General features: G+C 45.6%; 1 long non-coding RNA gene and 1 pseudogene across 1 annotated transcript; one reads left to right on the top strand and one right to left on the bottom strand.

The window, feature by feature from the left end:
- The window catches only part of LOC118382875 (elongation of very long chain fatty acids protein 4-like), a 24,976-nt pseudogene extending 7,499 nt beyond the window's left edge, over positions 1-17,477 (top strand).
- Positions 9,075-9,780, bottom strand: LOC127920264 (uncharacterized). The gene is made up of 3 exons (XR_008105527.1): positions 9,653-9,780; positions 9,418-9,534; positions 9,075-9,181 (listed from the first exon to the last, which is right to left on the bottom strand). It is a non-coding gene; the product is annotated as an uncharacterized LOC127920264 (long non-coding RNA).
- Positions 17,478-18,544: the final 1,067 nt, after the last annotated feature.

Here is an 18,544-nt window from a genome sequence, read left to right as displayed (position 1 = left end):
ACAGGTATGACCAGTAGTACAGGTATGACCAGTAGTACAGGTATGACCAGTGGTACAGGTATGACCAGTAGTACAGGTATGACCAGTGGTACAGGTATGACCAGTAGAACAGGTATGACCAGTAGTACAGGTATGACCAGTAGTACAGGTGTGACCAGTAGTATAGGTATGACGAGTGGTACAGGTGTGACCAGTAGTACAGGTGTGACCAGTAGTATAGGTATGACGAGTGGTACAGGTGTGACCAGTAGTACAGGTGTGACCAGTAGTACAGGTGTGACCAGTAGTACAGGTATGACCAGTAGTACAGGTATGACCAGTAGAACAGGTATGACCAGTAGTACAGGTATGACCAGTAGTACAGGTGTGACCAGTAGTATAGGTATGACGAGTGGTACAGGTGTGACCAGTAGTACAGGTGTGACCAGTAGTACAGGTATGACGAGTGGTACAGGTATGACGAGTGGTACAGGTGTGACCAGTAGTACAGGTGTGACCAGTAGTATAGGTGTGACCAGTAGTACAGGTGTGACCAGTAGTACAGGTGTGACCAGTAGTATAGGTATGACGAGTGGTACAGATGTGACCAGTAGTACAGGTGTGACCAGTAGTACAGGTGTGACCAGTAGAACAGGTATGACCAGTAGTACAGGTATGACCAGTAGTACAGGTGTGACTAGTATTATAGGTATGACGAGTGGTACAGGTGTGACCAGTAGTACAGGTGTGACCAGTAGTATAGGTATGACGAGTGGTACAGGTGTGACCAGTAGTACAGGTGTGACCAGTAGTACAGGTGTGACCAGTAGTACAGGTATGACCAGTAGAACCGGTATGACCAGTAGTACAGGTATGACCAGTAGTACAGGTGTGACCAGTGGTACAGGTATGACGAGTGGTACAGGTGTGACCAGTAGTACAGGTGTGACCAGTAGTATAGGTATGACGAGTGGTACAGGTATGACCAGTAGTACAGGTGTGACCAGTGGTACAGGTATGACGAGTGGTACAGGTGTGACCATTAGTACAGGTGTGACCAGTAGTATAGGTATGATGAGTGGTACAGGTGTGACCAGTAGTACAGGTGTGACCAGTAGTACAGGTGTGACCAGTAGTACAGGTGTGACCAGTAGTACAGGTATGACCAGTAGAACAGGTATGACCAGTAGTACAGGTATGACCAGTAGAACAGGTATGACCAGTAGTACAGGTATGACCAGTAGTACAGGTGTGACCAGTGGTACAGGTGTGACCAGTAGTACAGGTGTGACCAGTAGTATAGGTATGACGAGTGGTACAGGTATGACCAGTAGTACAGGTGTGACCAGTAGTATAGGTATGACGAGTGGTACAGGTATGACCAGTAGTACAGGTATGACCAGTAGTACAGGTATGACCAGTAGAACAGGTGTGACCAGTAGTACAGGTGTGACCAGTAGTATAGGTATGACGAGTGGTACAGGTATGACCAGTAGTACAGGTATGACCAGTAGAACAGGTATGACCAGTAGTACAGGTATGACCAGTGGTACAGGTGTGACCAGTAGTATAGGTGTGACCAGTAGTACAGATATGACCAGTAGTACAGGTATGACCAGTAGTACAGGTATGACCAGTAGTACAGGTATGACCAGTAGTATAGGTATGACCAGTAGTACAGGTATGACCAGTAGTACAGGTATGACCAGTAGTACAGGTATGTGACCAGTAGAACAGGTATGTGACCAGTAGAACAGGTATGACCAGTAGTACAGGTATGACCAGTGGTACAGGTGTGACCAGTAGTATAGGTGTGACCAGTAGTACAGATATGACCAGTAGTACAGGTGTGACCAGTAGTACAGATATGACCAGTAGTACAGGTATGACTGTAGTACAGGTATGACCAGTAGTACAGGTATGACCAGTAGTATAGGTATGACCAGTAGTACAGGTATGACCAGTAGTACAGGTGTGACCAGTAGTACAGGTGTGACCTGTAGTACCATGACCAGTGGTACAGGTATGACCAGTAGTACAGGTGTGACCTGTAGTATAGGTATGACCAGTAGTACAGGTATGACCAGTGGTACAGGTATGACCAGTGGTACAGGTATGACCAGTAGTACAGGTATGACCAGTAGAACAGGTATGACCAGTAGTACAGGTATGACCAGTGGTACAGGTGTGACCAGTAGTACAGATATGACCAGTAGTACAGATATGACCAGTAGTACAGGTATGACCAGTAGTACAGGTATGACCAGTAGTATAGGTATGACCAGTAGTACAGGTATGCCCAGTAGTATAGGTATGACCAGTAGTACAGGTATGACCAGTAGTACAGGTATGACCAGTAGTACAGGTATGACCAGTAGTATAGGTATGACCAGTAGTACAGGTATGCCCAGTAGTATAGGTATGACCAGTAGTACAGGTATGACCAGTAGTACAGGTATGTGACCAGTAGAACAGGTATGTGACCAGTAGAACAGGTATGTGACCAGTAGAACAGGTATGACCAGTAGTACAGGTATGACCAGTAGTACAGGTATGACCAGTGGTACAGGTATGACCAGTAGTACAGGTATGACCAGTGGTACAGGTATGACCAGTAGAACAGGTATGACCAGTAGTACAGGTATGACCAGTAGTACAGGTGTGACCAGTAGTATAGGTATGACGAGTGGTACAGGTGTGACCAGTAGTACAGGTGTGACCAGTAGTATAGGTATGACGAGGGTACAGGTGTGACCAGTAGTACAGGTGTGACCAGTAGTACAGGTGTGACCAGTAGTACAGGTATGACCAGTAGTACAGGTATGACCAGTAGAACAGGTATGACCAGTAGTACAGGTATGACCAGTAGTACAGGTGTGACCAGTAGTATAGGTATGACGAGTGGTACAGGTGTGACCAGTAGTACAGGTGTGACCAGTAGTACAGGTATGACGAGTGGTACAGGTATGACGAGTGGTACAGGTGTGACCAGTAGTACAGGTGTGACCAGTAGTATAGGTGTGACCAGTAGTACAGGTGTGACCAGTAGTACAGGTGTGACCAGTAGTATAGGTATGACAGTGGTACAGATGTGACCAGTAGTACAGGTGTGACCAGTAGTACAGGTGTGACCAGTAGAACAGGTATGACCAGTAGTACAGGTATGACCAGTAGTACAGGTGTGACTAGTATTATAGGTATGACTGAGTGGTACAGGTGTGACCAGTAGTACAGGTGTGACCAGTAGTATAGGTATGACGAGTGGTACAGGTGTGACCAGTAGTACAGGTGTGACCAGTAGTACAGGTGTGACCAGTAGTACAGGTATGACCAGTAGAACCGGATGACCAGTAGTACAGGTATGACCAGTAGTACAGGTGTGACCAGTGGTACAGGTATGACGAGTGGTACAGGTGTGACCAGTAGTACAGGTGTGACCAGTAGTATAGGTATGACGAGTGGTACAGGTATGACCAGTAGTACAGGTGTGACCAGTGGTACAGGTATGACGAGTGGTACAGGTGTGACCATTAGTACAGGTGTGACCAGTAGTACAGGTGTGACCAGTGGTACAGGTATGACGAGTGGTACAGGTGTGACCAGTAGTACAGGTGTGACCAGTAGTACAGGTGTGACCAGTAGTACAGGTGTGACCAGTAGTACAGGTATGACCAGTAGAACAGGTATGACCAGTAGTACAGGTATGACCAGTAGAACAGGTATGACCAGTAGTACAGGTATGACCAGTAGTACAGGTGTGACCAGTGGTACAGGTGTGACCAGTAGTACAGGTGTGACCAGTAGTATAGGTATGACGAGTGGTACAGGTATGACCAGTAGTACAGGTGTGACCAGTAGTATAGGTATGACGAGTGGTACAGGTATGACCAGTAGTACAGGTATGACCAGTAGTACAGGTATGACCAGTAGAACAGGTGTGACCAGTAGTACAGGTGTGACCAGTAGTATAGGTATGACGAGTGGTACAGGTATGACCAGTAGTACAGGTATGACCAGTAGAACAGGTGTGACCAGTAGAACAGGTGTGACCAGTAGTACAGGTATGACCAGTAGTACAGGTATGACCAGTAGTACAGGTATGACCAGTAGTACAGGTGTGACCAGTAGTACAGGTGTGACCAGTAGTACAGGTATGACCAGTAGTACAGGTATGACCAGTAGTACAGGTGTGACCAGTAGTACAGGTATGACCAGTAGTACAGGTATGACCAGTAGTACAGGTATGACCAGTAGTACAGGTGTGACCAGTAGTACAGGTATGACCAGTAGTACAGGTGTGACCAGTAGTACAGGTATGACCAGTAGTACAGGTATGACCAGTAGTACAGGTATGACCAGTAGTACAGGTGTGACCAGTAGTACAGGTGTGACCAGTAGTACAGGTATGACCAGTAGAACAGGTGTGACCAGTAGTACAGGTATGACCAGTAGAACAGGTGTGACCAGTAGTACAGGTGTGACCAGTAGTACAGGTGTGACCAGTAGAACAGGTATGACCAGTAGTACAGGTATGACCAGTAGTACAGGTATGACCAGTAGTACAGGTGTGACCAGTAGTACAGGTGTGACCAGTAGTACAGGTGTGACCAGTAGAACAGGTGTGACCAGTAGTACAGGTATGACCAGTAGTACAGGTATGACCAGTAGTACAGGTGTGACCAGTAGAACAGGTATGACCAGTAGTACAGGTGTGACCAGTAGAACAGGTATGACCAGTAGAACAGGTATGACCAGTAGTACAGGTATGACCAGTAGTACAGGTGTGACCAGTAGTACAGGTGTGACCAGTAGTACAGGTGTGACCAGTAGTACAGGTATGACCAGTAGTACAGGTGTGACCAGTAGTACAGGTGTGACCAGTAGTACAGGTGTGACCAGTAGTACAGGTATGACCAGTAGTACAGGTGTGACCAGTAGTACAGGTGTGACCAGTAGTACAGGTATGACCAGTAGTACAGGTATGACCAGTAGTACAGGTGTGACCAGTAGTACAGGTGTGACCAGTAGTACAGGTATGACCAGTAGTACAGGTGTGACCAGTAGTACAGGTGTGACCAGTAGTACAGGTGTGACCAGTTACAGGTATGACCAGTAGTACAGGTGTGACCAGTAGTACAGGTGTGACCAGTAGTACAGGTATGACCAGTAGTACAGGTGTGACCAGTAGTACAGGTGTGACCAGTAGAACAGGTGTGACCAGTAGAACAGGTATGACCAGTAGAACAGGTGTGACCAGTAGAACAGGTGTGACCAGTAGTACAGGTGTGACCAGTAGAACAGGTATGACCAGTAGTACAGGTATGACCAGTAGTACAGGTATGACCAGTAGTACAGGTGTGACCAGTAGTACAGGTGTGACCAGTAGTACAGGTGTGACCAGTAGAACAGGTGTGACCAGTAGTACAGGTATGACCAGTAGTACAGGTATGACCAGTAGTACAGGTGTGACCAGTAGTACAGGTGTGACCAGTAGTACAGGTATGACCAGTAGTACAGGTGTGACCAGTAGTACAGTGTGACCAGTAGTACAGGTGTGACCAGTAGTACAGGTGTGACCAGTAGTACAGGTATGACCAGTAGTACAGGTATGACCAGTAGTACAGGTATGACCAGTAGTACAGGTGTGACCAGTAACTGGGAGATGCTGGCTGGCCTTGATCCTTGCAGCGACTGGGATCATGAAATTAGACACCCGCTCTCTCTTTCCCTCACCTCTGGGAGACGTTAAGAAACACGATCAGGCTTTTATTCATCTGATCAAACCCTCCTATCAGACAGACGGGGCCAGCAGGGGGTCAGTTTTACCTAGCTACTTCTCCATGACGTCTACACCAGGCAGCATGCCACGTCCACACAGATGATCCATTATACTGACCAGATGCTCAAGTGGCAGTCTAACAATGACAATAAATGTATTAGAAGTATAGAAGTAGGCAAGATCAAGTGGGACCGATCTAGCCAATGAGAGGGCAGATATACGTGTGAACTACAGGTATAGAGTGTTCTATTCGATCAATCAAGCCTCATGTAATCAAATAAGCCATCACAGGTTTTGTTGACGAAATTCAACACTCTCATTGACCTCCATATAAAAGTCCTTGATTCGGAACAGGTGTCCCCCCCCATTGTGTAAAACAATAAGAAATAAACCCCCTGCTAGAGGAGACACATTTTGGGCCCAGTTTATCCCTTTCACTTCGACCTCTTCCTCTCTGTCGTCAGGACCATTTTGTGTCCAATTGTTGATAATGAAAGGTCAAAGGACAGGGATCATATCGGGCTATAGTCTAGTCCACAGATTCTAGCAGACGCATAAAAACTCCCCCTCTGGAGAGGTCATGACCCCCTCCCCCCCTTAAGTTATGAAATATAAACTGTCTGGAGATGATTATCCAAATCTTCCTGGATGATACTAATGTCCCCGCCCTGCCCCCGTCCCGCCCCCCCCTCACAGATAGCAGCGGCGTGTGGTGGTATTTCGTCTCTAAAGGAGTAGAGTACCTGGACACTGTGTTCTTCATCCTGAGGAAGAAGTTTAACCAGGTCAGCTTCCTACACGTCTACCACCACTGCTCCATGTTCACCCTCTGGTGGATCGGGCATCAAGTGGGTCGCTGGCGGACAGTGTGAGTATCCCCTCTACTCGTCTGTTTTACTTAACCCTGCAACTTCCTTTGGGTCGCTGGCGGACAGTGTGAGTATCCCCTCTACTCGTCTGTTTTACTTAACCCTGCAACTTCCTTTGGGTCGCTGGCGGACAGTGTGAGTATCCCCTCTACTGTCTGTTTTTACTTAACCCTGCAACTTCCTTTGGGTCGCTGACAGTGTGAGTATCCCCTCTACTCGTCTGTTTTTACTTAACCCTGCAACTTCCTTTGGGTCGCTGGCGGACAGTGTGAGTATCCCCTCTACTGCTGTGTTACTTAACCCTGCAACTTCCTTTGGGTCGCTGGCGGACAGTGTGAGTATCCCCTCTACTTGTCTTCCTTTGGGTCGCTGGAGGACAGTGTGAGTATCCCCTCTACTTGTCTTCCTTTGGGTCAGGGGGACAGTGTGAGTATCCCCTCTACTCGTCTTCCTTTGGGTCGCTGGAGGACAGTGTGAGTATCCCATCTACTTGTCTTCCTTTGGGTCGCTGGAGGACAGTGTGAGTATCCCCTCTACTTGTCTTCCTTTGGGTCGCTGGAGGACAGTGTGAGTATCCCCTCTCTTGTCTTCCTTTGGGTCGCTGGAGGACAGTGTGAGTATCCCCTCTACTGGTCTTCCTTTGGGTCGCTGGAGGACAGTGTGAGTATCCCCTCTACTTGTCTTCCTTTGGGTCCTGGAGGACAATGTGAGTATCCCCTACTTGTCTTCCTTTGGGTCGCTGGAGGACAGTGAGTATCCCCTCTACTTGTCTTCCTTTGGGTCGCTGGAGGACAATGTGAGTATCCCCTCTACTTGTCTTCCTTTGGGTCGCTGGCGGACAGTGTGAGTATCCCCTCTACTTGTCTTCCTTTGGGTCGCTGGCGGACAGTGTGAGTATCCCCTACTTGTCTTCCTTTGGGTCGCTGGAGGACAGTGTGAGTATCCCCTCTACTTGTCTTCCTTTGGGTCGCTGGCGGACAGTGTGAGTATCCCCTCTACTTGTCTTCCTTTGGTTCGCTGGAGGACAGTGTGAGTATCCCCTCTACTTGTCTTCCTTTGGGTCGCTGGAGGACAGTGTGAGTATCCCATCTACTTGTCTTCCTTTGGGTCGCTGGAGGACAGTGTGAGTATCCCATCTACTTGTCTTCCTTTGGGTCACTGGTGGACAGTGTGAGTATCCCATCTACTTGTCTGTTTTTATATACTTAACACAGCAATTTCCTTTTTAGAAAAAAGGAATCTCTTCTTCTGCGTTGAACTGTAGCTCAAAGCAGAAACGTGTTACGTTCCCTTTATTAGAGATTCATGCTTATTGGTAATTTGGTAATGGACCTCATTATCTGATGGGTTTCCCCTCCCTCCTTTGCAGCATTCTTTGGTGCACACATGAATGCAGCCATCCATGTCCTGATGTATCTGTACTATGGGCTGGCCTCCTTTGGACCCAAGATCCAGAAGTACCTGTGGTGGAAGAAGTACCTGACTGTCATCCAGATGGTAAGAGATCCGTTTACAGTAACTTGATTTAGACGGATTTACAGTAAAGTCAGTCTAACTTGATTCAGATGGATTTACAGTAAAGTCAGTCTTAACTTGATTCAGATGGATTTACAGTAAAGTCAGTCTAACTTGATTCAGATGGATTTACAGTAAAGTCAGTCTAACTTGATTCAGATGGATTTACAGTAAAGTCAGTCTAACTTGATTCAGATGGATTTACAGTAAAGTCAGTCTAACTTGATTCAGATGGATTTACAGTAAAGTCAGTCTAACCTGATTCAGATGGATTTACAGTAAAGTCAGTCTAACTTGATTCAGATGGATTTACAGTAAAGTCAGTCTAACTTGATTCAGATGGATTTACAGTAAAGTCAGTCTAACTTGATTCAGATGGATTTACAGTAAAGTCAGTCTTAACTTGATTCAGATGGATTTACAGTAAAGTCAGTCTTAACTTGATTCAGATGGATTTACAGTAAAGTCAGTCTAACTTGATTCAGATGGATTTACAGTAAAGTCAGTCTAACTTGATTCAGATGGATTTACAGTAAAGTCAGTCTGACTTGATTCAGATGGATTTACAGTAAAGTCAGTCTAACTTGATTCAGATGGATTTACAGTAAAGTCAGTCTAACTTGATTCAGATGGATTTACAGTAAAGTCAGTCTAACTTGATTCAGATGGATTTACAGTAAAGTCAGTCTAACTTGATGCAGATGGATTTACAATAAAAGTCTAACTTGATTCAGATGGATTTCAGTTAAGTCAGTCATGGCATTATGTCATATCATAACTACTGCGTTGCTGGACTATTCGGTTAGTGAACCTCGAAGGTCGAAGCTGGTCATCTTCTCTACCTGGAGAGATCATGAAAACCAGCTGGTCTTCTTCTCTACCCTGGAGAGATCATGAAGTACAGCTGGGTCTTCTTCTCTACCTGGAGAGATCATGAAAACCAGCTGGTCTTCTTCTCTACCTGGAGAGATCATGAAAACCAGCTGGTCTTCTTCTCTACCTGGAGAGATCATGAAAACCAGCTGGTCTTCTTCTCTACCTGGAGAGATCATGAAAACCAGCTGGTCATCTTCTCTACCTGGAGAGATCATGAAGTACAGCTGGGTCTTCTTCTCTACCTGGAGAGATCATGAAAACCAGCTGGTCTTCTTCTCTACCTGGAGAGATCATGAAAACCAGCTGGTCTTCTTCTCTACCTGGAGAGATCATGAAAACCAGCTGGTCATCTTCTCTACCTGGAGAGATCATGAAGTACAGCTGGGTCTTCTTCTCTACCTGGAGAGATCATGAAAACCAGCTGGTCTTCTTCTCTACCTGGAGAGATCATGAAAACCAGCTGGTCTTCTTCTCTACCTGGAGAGATCATGAAAACCAGCTGGTCTTCTTCTCTACCTGGAGAGATCATGAAAACCAGCTGGTCATCTTCTCTACCTGGAGAGATCATGAAAACCAGCTGGGTCATCTTCTCTACCTGGAGAGGTCATGGAAACCAGCTGGTCATCTTCTCTACCTGGAGAGATCATGAAAACCAGCTGGTCTTCTTCTCTACCTGGAGAGATCATGAAAACCAGCTGGTCTTCTTCTCTACCTGGAGAGATCATGAAAACCAGCTGGTCTTCTTCTCTACCTGGAGAGATCATGAAAACCAGCTGGTCTTCTTCTCTACCTGGAGACATCATGAAAACCAGCTGGTCTTCTTCTCTACCTGGAGACATCATGAAAACCAGTTGGGTCATCTTCTCCTGGAGAGATCATGAAAACCAGTTGGGTCATCTTCTACCTGGAGACATCATGAAAACCAGCTGGGTCTTCTTCTCTACCTGGAGAGATCATGAAAACCAGCTGGTCTTCTTCTCTACCTGGAGAGATCATGAAAACCAGCTGGTCTTCTTCTCTACCTGGAGAGATCATGAAAACCAGAAAGGTTGTGTCTCACCTTCTTCCCTCAGATTGCCTTCTACATGTCCACAGTTGAATAGCCCTGTCGTATTGTACAGAGCAATTAGAGAAGAAATCAGACCCCTTTGACATATTCCACATTTTGTTACGTTACTGAACGTTTTTCCCGACTCATCAATCTACTCACAATATCTCAGACAGGACGGAGCGGGGTGGGGGTGGTGGTGGGGGCAAGGTGGAGGTAAAGGAGAGGTCATCGGGGTGGACAACGGGAATGGAAGGAGAAAGAGGAAGGGGAGGGCCAAGAGGGATTAGACGGAGGGGAGGGAGTGTAGGGCTGAAGGAGGCTGGCACCAACAGGCCTTGCTGTTTAATCTTATTATACCTCCCACATAGCACCCTATTCCCTATACAGCACATGACTTGTAGGTGAAAAAAACAGGTTTTTAGACATTTTTGAAAATGTTTTTTTTTTTTTTTTACGGAAATTTGTCACACCTGTATTTGGGGAGTTTCTCCCATTCTTCTCTGCAGAATCCTCTCCAGCTCTTGTCAGGTTGGATGGGGAGCATCGCTGCACAGCTATTTTCAGGTCTCTCCAGAGATGTTCGATCGGGTTCAAGTCCGGGCTCTGGTTGGGCCACTCAAGGACATTCAGAGACTTGTCCCGAAGCCATTCCTGCGTTGTCTTGGCTGTGTGCTTAGGGTCATTGTCCTGTTGGAAGGTGAACCTTCACCCCAGTCTGAGGTCCTGAGAGCTCTGGAGCAGATTTTCATCAAGGATCTCTCTCTGTACTTTGCTCCGTTCATCTTTCCCTCGATCCTGACTAGTCTCCCAGTCCCTGCTGCTGAAAAACATCCCCGCAGGGCATTTTCACTTAGGGGTGTACTCACTTTTGTTGCCAGCGGTTTAGACATTAATGCCTGTGTGTTGAGTTATTTTGAGGGGACAACAAATTTACACTGTTATACAAGCTGTACACTCACTACTTTACACTGTAGCAAAGTGTCCTTTCTTCAGTGTTGTCACATGAAAAGATACACTCAAATATTTACAAAAAAATGTGAGGGGTGTACTCACTTTTGTGATATACTGTATGTCACTATGGGGTATTGTGTATAGATTGATAAGGCACATGTTTTTTTAATTTAATCCATTTTAGAATAAGGCTGTAACGTAACAAAATGTTTTAAAAGTCAAGGGGTCTGAATACTTTCCCAGAATGCCCTGTAATATAATAAACTGATCCCTCCCTCTGTCTCTACCTCAGGTCCAGTTCCATGTTACTTTCCCAGAAGGCCCTGTAATATAATACGGTTTAAACTGATCCCTCCCTCTGTCTCTACCTCAGGTCCAGTTCCATGTTACTTTCCCAGAAGGCTCTGTAATATAATAAACTGATCCCTCCCTCTGTCTCTACCTCAGGTCCAGTTCCATGTTACTTTCCCAGAAGGCTCTGTAATATAATAAACTGATCCCTCTGTCTCTACCTTAGGTCCAGTTCCATGTTACTTTCCCAGAATGCCCTGTAATATAATACGGTTTAAACTGATCCCTCCCTCTGTCTCTACCTCAGGTCCAGTTCCATGTTACTTTCCCAGAATGCCCTGTAATATAATAAACTGATCCCTCCCTCTGTCTCTACCTCAGGTCCAGTTCCATGTTACTTTCCCAGAATGCCCTGTAATATAATAAACTGATCCCTCCCTCTGTCTCTACCTCAGGTCCAGTTCCATGTTACTTTCCCAGAAGGCCCTGTAATATAATAAACTGATCCCTCTGTCTCTACCTCAGGTCCAGTTCCATGTTACTTTCCCAGAAGGCCCTGTAATATAATAAACTGATCCCTCCCTCTGTCTCTACCTCAGGTCCAGTTCCATGTTACTTTCCCAGAAGGCCCTGTAACATAATAAACTGATCCCTCTGTCTCTACCTCAGGTCCAGTTCCATGTTACTTTCCCAGAATGCCCTGTAATATAATAAACTGATCCCTCTGTCTCTACCTCAGGTCCAGTTCCATGTTACTTTCCCAGAAGGCCCTGTAATATAATAAACTGATCCCTCCCTCTGTCTCTACCTCAGGTCCAGTTCCATGTTACTTTCCCAGAAGGCCCTGTAATATAATAAACTGATCCCTCCCTCTGTCTCTACCTCAGGTCCAGTTCCATGTTACTTTCCCAGAAGGCCCTGTAATATAATAAACTGATCCCTCCCTCTGTCTCTACCTCAGGTCCAGTTCCATGTTACTTTCCCAGAAGGACCTGTAATATAATAAACTGATCCCTGCCTCTGTCTCTACCTCAGGTCCAGTTCCATGTTACTTTCCCAGAAGGCCCTGTAATATAATAAACTGATCCCTCCCTCTGTCTCTACCTCAGGTCCAGTTCCATGTTACTTTCCCAGAAGGACCTGTAATATAATAAACTGATCCCTGCCTCTGTCTCTACCTCAGGTCCAGTTCCATGTTACTTTCCCAGAAGGACCTGTAATATAATAAACTGATCCCTCCCTCTGTCTCTACCTCAGGTCCAGTTCCATGTTACTTTCCCAGAATGCCCTGTAATATAATAAACGGATCCCTCTGTCTCTACCTCAGGTCCAGTTCCATGTTACTTTCCCAGAAGGCTCTGTAATATAATAAACTGCTCCCTCTCTCTCTACCTCAGGTCCAGTTCCATGTTACTTTCCCAGAAGGCTCTGTAATATAATAAACTGCTCCCTCTCTCTCTACCTCAGGTCCAGTTCCATGTTACTTTCCCAGAAGGCCCTGTAATATAATAAACTGATCCCTCTGTCTCTACCTCAGGTCCAGTTCCATGTTACTTTCCCAGAAGGCCCTGTAATATAATAAACTGATCCCTCTGTCTCTACCTCAGGTCCAGTTCCATGTTACTTTCCCAGAATGCCCTGTAATATAATAAACTGATCCCTCCCTCTGTCTCTACCTCAGGTCCAGTTCCATGTTACTTTCCCAGAATGCCCTGTAATATAATAAACTGATCCCTCCCTCTGTCTCTACCTCAGGTCCAGTTCCATGTTACTTTCCCAGAATGCCCTGTAATATAATAAACTGATCCCTCCCTCTGTCTCTACCTCAGGTCCAGTTCCATGTTACTTTCCCAGAATGCCCTGTAATATAATAAACTGATCCCGCTGTCTCTACCTCAGGTCCAGTTCCATGTTACTTTCCCAGAAGGCCCTGTAATATAATAAACTGATCCCTCTGTCTCTACCTCAGGTCCAGTTCCATGTTACTTTCCCAGAATGCCCTGTAATATAATAAACTGATCCCTCTGTCTCTACCTCAGGTCCAGTTCCATGTTACTTTCCCAGAATGCCCTGTAACATAATAAACTGATCCCTCTGTCTCTACCTCAGGTCCAGTTCCATGTTACTTTCCCAGAATGCCCTGTAATATAATAAACTGATCCCTCTGTCTCTACCTCAGGTCCAGTTACATGTTACTTTCCCAGAATGCCCTGTAATATAATAAACTGATCCCTCTGTCTCTACCTCAGGTCCAGTTCCATGTTACTTTCCCAGAATGCCCTGTAATATAATAAACTGATCCCTCTGTCTCTACCTCAGGTCCAGTTCCATGTTACTTTCCCAGAATGCCCTGTAACATAATAAACTGATCCCTCTGTCTCTACCTCAGGTCCAGTTCCATGTTACTTTCCCAGAAGGCCCTGTAACATAATAAACTGATCCCTCTGTCTCTACCTCAGGTCCAGTTCCATGTCACCATCGGCCACACTGCTCTGTCCCTCTACATGGACTGTGAGTTCCCCCACTGGATGCACTATGCCCTTATCTGCTACGCCCTCACCTTCATCGCCCTGTTCGGTAACTTCTACTACCAGACGTACCGCCGCACGCCGCGCCAACCCAGGGAGCCCAAGGCCGCCAAGGCTCTGTCTAACAACGGGGTCTCCAACGGGCTGTCCAAGGGACTGGGGAACGGAGCGGGGGTGGGGGTGGTGGTGGGGGGCAAGGTGGAGGTAAAGGAGAGGTCATCGGGGGTAGACAACGGGAATGGAAGGAGAAAGAGGAAGGGGAGGGCCAAGAGGGATTAGACGGAGGGGAGGGGTGTAGGGCTGAAGCAGGCTGGCACTAACAGGCCTTGCTGTTTAATCTTATTATACCTCCCACATAGCACCCTATTCCCTATACAGCACATGACTTGTAGGTGAAGGTGTGGTAAGAGGCTGGAGTCAATTCCATTTCAATTCAGTCAATCTAATGACATTCAAAATGTCCAATTTTCCTCATTTGCTTTGATTGGGGAAAATGTGAATTTCAGTTAACTTTCTGCGTTTGGCTGAATTGAAAGGGAAACGACCCTGGTAAGAGGTCGCGGCGTGTCCATGGTGACCGTCATTACAACTAATCTAACGTTCAGTAGTTTCTGGTCTGGAAAACAATAAACAATCAACATGTTCTCTCTCTGTACTGCAGTGTTGAGGTTTGTAGCTAGCTAACCGACTGGTTTGTAGCTAGCTAACTCACTGGTTTGTAGCTAGCTGATTCACTGGTTTGTAGCTAGCTAACCCACTGGTTTGTAGCTAGCTGATTCACTGGTTTGTAGCTAGCTAACCCACTGGTTTGTAACTAGCTAACTCGTTGATTCACTAGTTTGTAGCTAGCTGATTCCCTGGTGTGTAGCTAGCTAACCCACTGGTTTGTTGCTAGCTGATTCCCTGGTGTGTAGCTAGCTAACCCACTGGTTTGTTGCTAGCTGATTCCCTGGTGTGTAGCTAGCTAACCCACTGGTTTGTAGCTAGCTGATTCACTGGTTTGTAGCTAGCTAACCCACTGGTTTGTAGCTAGCTGATTCACTGGTTTGTAGCTAGCTAACCCACTGGTTTGTTGCTAGCTGATTCACTGGTTTGTAGCTAGCTGACCCACTGGTAACAGTTACACTGCTATCTAGAGACAGGAACACACCACACACGTAGTTTAAACATTCAATGTGTACGTACGCCTTTTTAAGAATATGACTTACTCATACTGTCATTTTTGTCTTTTGTCCAGATTTGTTGATTCATATTATGTGAGGTAGGCCATTGAATTCTTCAGCCCACTCACACTGTTGCCATAGGCAGAGAGAGATAGAGATCGGTCAGTTTACATGCCCCGTAAATGTTGTAATGGTTCATTTTTATCAATAAGACAGACTCAGCCGTTGGCAATCCTAGCCACATATTGAGATTGCATTAAAAAAAATTGGAGCTCTTGAAATGCAAGCTAAGCTTTATCCAATTACAACTTGGCCAGTTAGACTTGTTTACTGTACATGCTAATAAAAAAACATCACTCATTATTATTATTAGAAGTGACATTCGGTTAGAGACAGCGGAATCTAGAAGCGACATTCGGTTAGAGACAGTGGAATCTAGAAGCGACATTCGGTTAGAGACAGCGGAATCTAGAAGCGACATTCGGTTAGAGACAGCGGAATCTAGAAGCGACATTCGGTTAGAGACAGCGGAATCTAGAAGAGACAGCGGAATCTAGAAGAGACAGCGGAATCTAGAAGCGACATTCGGTTAGAGACAGTGGAATCTAGAAGCGACATTCGGTTAGAGACAGTGGAATCTAGAAGAGACAGTGGAATCTAGAAGAGACAGTGGAATCTAGAAGAGACAGTGGAATCTAGAAGAGACAGTGGAATCTAGAAGTGACATTCGGTTAGAGACAGTGGAATCTAGAAGAGACAGTGGAATCTAGAAGAGACAGTGGAATCTAGAAGAGACAGTGGAATCTAGAAGAGACAGTGGAAAATAGAAGAGACATCGGTTAGAGACAGTGGAATCTAGAAGAGACATCGGTTAGAGACAGTGGAATCTAGAAGCGACATTCGGTTAGAGACAGTGGAATCTAGAAGTGACATTCGGTTAGAGGCAGTGGAATCTAGAAGCGACATTCGGTTAGAGACAGTGGAATCTAGAAGCGACATTTGGTTAGAGACAGTGGAATCTAGAAGAGACATTAGGTTAGAGACAGTGGAATCTAGAAGCGACATTTGGTTAGAGACAGTGGAATCTAGAGGTGACATTCGGTTAGAGACAGTGGAATCTAGAAGAGACATTAGGTTAGAGACAGTGGAATCTAGAAGAGACATTAGGTTAGAGACAGTGGAATCTAGAAGTGACATTCAGTTAGACAGTGGAATCTAGAAAAGACATCGGTTAGAGGCAGTGGAATCTAGAAGCGACATTCGGTTAGAGACAGTGGAATCTAGAAGAGACATTAGGTTTGAGACAGTGGAATCTAGAAGAGACATTAGGTTAGAGACAGTGGAATCTAGAAGAGACATTAGGTTAGAGACAGTGGAATCTAGAAGAGACATTAGGTTAGAGACAGTGGAATCTAGAAAAGACATCGGTTAGAGACAGTGGAATCTAGAAGAGACATTAGGTTAGAGACAGTGGAATCTAGAAGTGACATTCGGTTAGAGACAGTGGAATCTAGAAGTGACATTCGGTTAGAGACAGTGGAATCTAGAAGCAACATTCGGTTAGAGGCAGTGGAATCTAGAAGTGACATTCGGTTAGAGACAGTGGAATCTAGAAGCGACATTCGGTTAGAGGCAGTGGAATCTAGAAGCGACATTCGGTTAGAGGCAGTGGAATCTAGAAGCGACATTCGGTTAGAGACAGTGGAATCTAGAAGCGACATTTGGTTAGAGGCAGTGGAATTTTGTCCGAAATGTTTTCTTGTTTTTTTCTTTCACTGTTCTGTCCTGGTTGCCTCCACATACAATATCACTAGTTGTCTTACTCAGTGAACGTGGAGCTGTTGAGCAGAGCCAAGTAGACATACAGTAACTGTGAAGACGCTGCTAATGGCATTTCAGGGCAAATCAAACAACTAGTCAACTGGGAGACGCTGTTTTATCAACCAATCAAATCGAATGATCGATTTGCTGGATTGATTTGATACGCTGTTCAGGCAATATCAGCTGGTCAATGTGTTTAGTTAGTGTACTGTATATACTGCTTACTGAAGGACCGTAGGCTCTACCTAACCGTGACACGTGTAGAGTACAACACGACACAGTCTACTGGAGAGCAGCAAATTCAACCATGGTGTCACGCCATGTAATAAGATGTTATATCTTGTTTTTTTAAATTGATTTTTATTGTTCCTGTCTTAAATATAAATAGTTGTTTTCTCTTCTTCTTCTGAATGGCAAAGTGCTTGTCTGTGTTTTAGTGTTCTTGAAGACTTGTTTTATTTGTATATTATTGCGTGTTGTATATATTAAACGCTGTGCGATTTTTGTAAATTTTGTGCTTTTTTCGGGGCGCGGAAAAGTTCCCAACTGAACGCCATGATGAGCAGATATTTCTCTTGCACGTTCTTTTCAAAATGATCATGACTTGTTTCAAAACTCATAGATACAAAATAAACAGAATGCCTGTACATACAATATGTGTTGTCTCTCCTTCAGCCATTTTAAAAGATATTGTATGTCTACGATCACTTCATTTTTGTTGTTTAGTTTATTACTGCTCGGGGGACAGGAATGGAGGGTGTAAATCGTCACTGCTCTCTGGACCCAAGGTCATGTTGAGGCTTTGGTCATTCTGAGTAGAGTGCCTTGTCATTCTTCCAAGTGAACACCAGAGGGCGTAGTGGTCATTCTGAGTAGAGTGCCTTGTCATTCTTCCAAGTGAACACCAGAGGGCGTAGTGGTCATTCTGAGTAGAGTGCCTTGTCATTCTTCCAAGTGAACACCAGAGGGCGTAGTGGTCATTCTGAGTAGAGTGCCTTGTCATTCTACCAAGTGAACACCAGAGGGCGTAGTGGTCATTCTGAGTAGAGTGCCTTGTCATTCTTCCAAGTGAACACCAGAGGGCGTAGTGGTCATTCTGAGTAGAGTGCCTTGTCATTCTTCTGAGTGAACACCAGAGGGCGTAGTGGTCATTCTGAGTAGAGTGCCTTGTCATTCTTCCAAGTGAACACCAGAGGGCGTAGTGGTCATTCTGAGTAGAGTGCCTTGGCATTCTTCTGAGTGAACACCAGAGGGCGTAGTGGTCATTCTGAGTAGAGTGCCTTGTCATTCTTCCAAGTGAACACCAGAGGGCGTAGTGGTCATTCTGAGTAGAGTGCCTTGTCATTCTTCCAAGTGAACACCAGAGGGCGTAGTGGTCATTCTGAGTAGAGTGCCTTGGCATTCTTCCAAGTGAACACCAGAGGGCGTAGTGGTCATTCTGAGCAGAGTGCCTTGTCATTCTTCCAAGTGAACACCAGAGGGCGTAGTGGTCATTCTGAGTAGAGTGCCTTGTCATTCTTCCAAGTGAACACCAGAGGGCGTAGTGGTCATTCTGAGTAGAGTGCCTTGTCATTCTTCTGAGTGAACACCAGAGGGCGAAGTGGTCATTCTGAGTAGAGTGCCTTGTCATTCTTCCAAGTGAACACCAGAGGGCGTAGTGGCCATTCTGAGGAGAGTACCTTGTCATTCTTCCAAGTGAACACCAGAGGGCGGAGTGGTCA

Source organism: Oncorhynchus keta, unplaced genomic scaffold (assembly GCF_023373465.1).
Source record: "Oncorhynchus keta strain PuntledgeMale-10-30-2019 unplaced genomic scaffold, Oket_V2 Un_contig_1875_pilon_pilon, whole genome shotgun sequence".
Classification (NCBI taxonomy): domain Eukaryota; kingdom Metazoa; phylum Chordata; class Actinopteri; order Salmoniformes; family Salmonidae; genus Oncorhynchus; species Oncorhynchus keta.
Note: the sequence above shows the minus strand (reverse complement) of the source record. Positions and strands in the feature narration are given on the sequence as shown.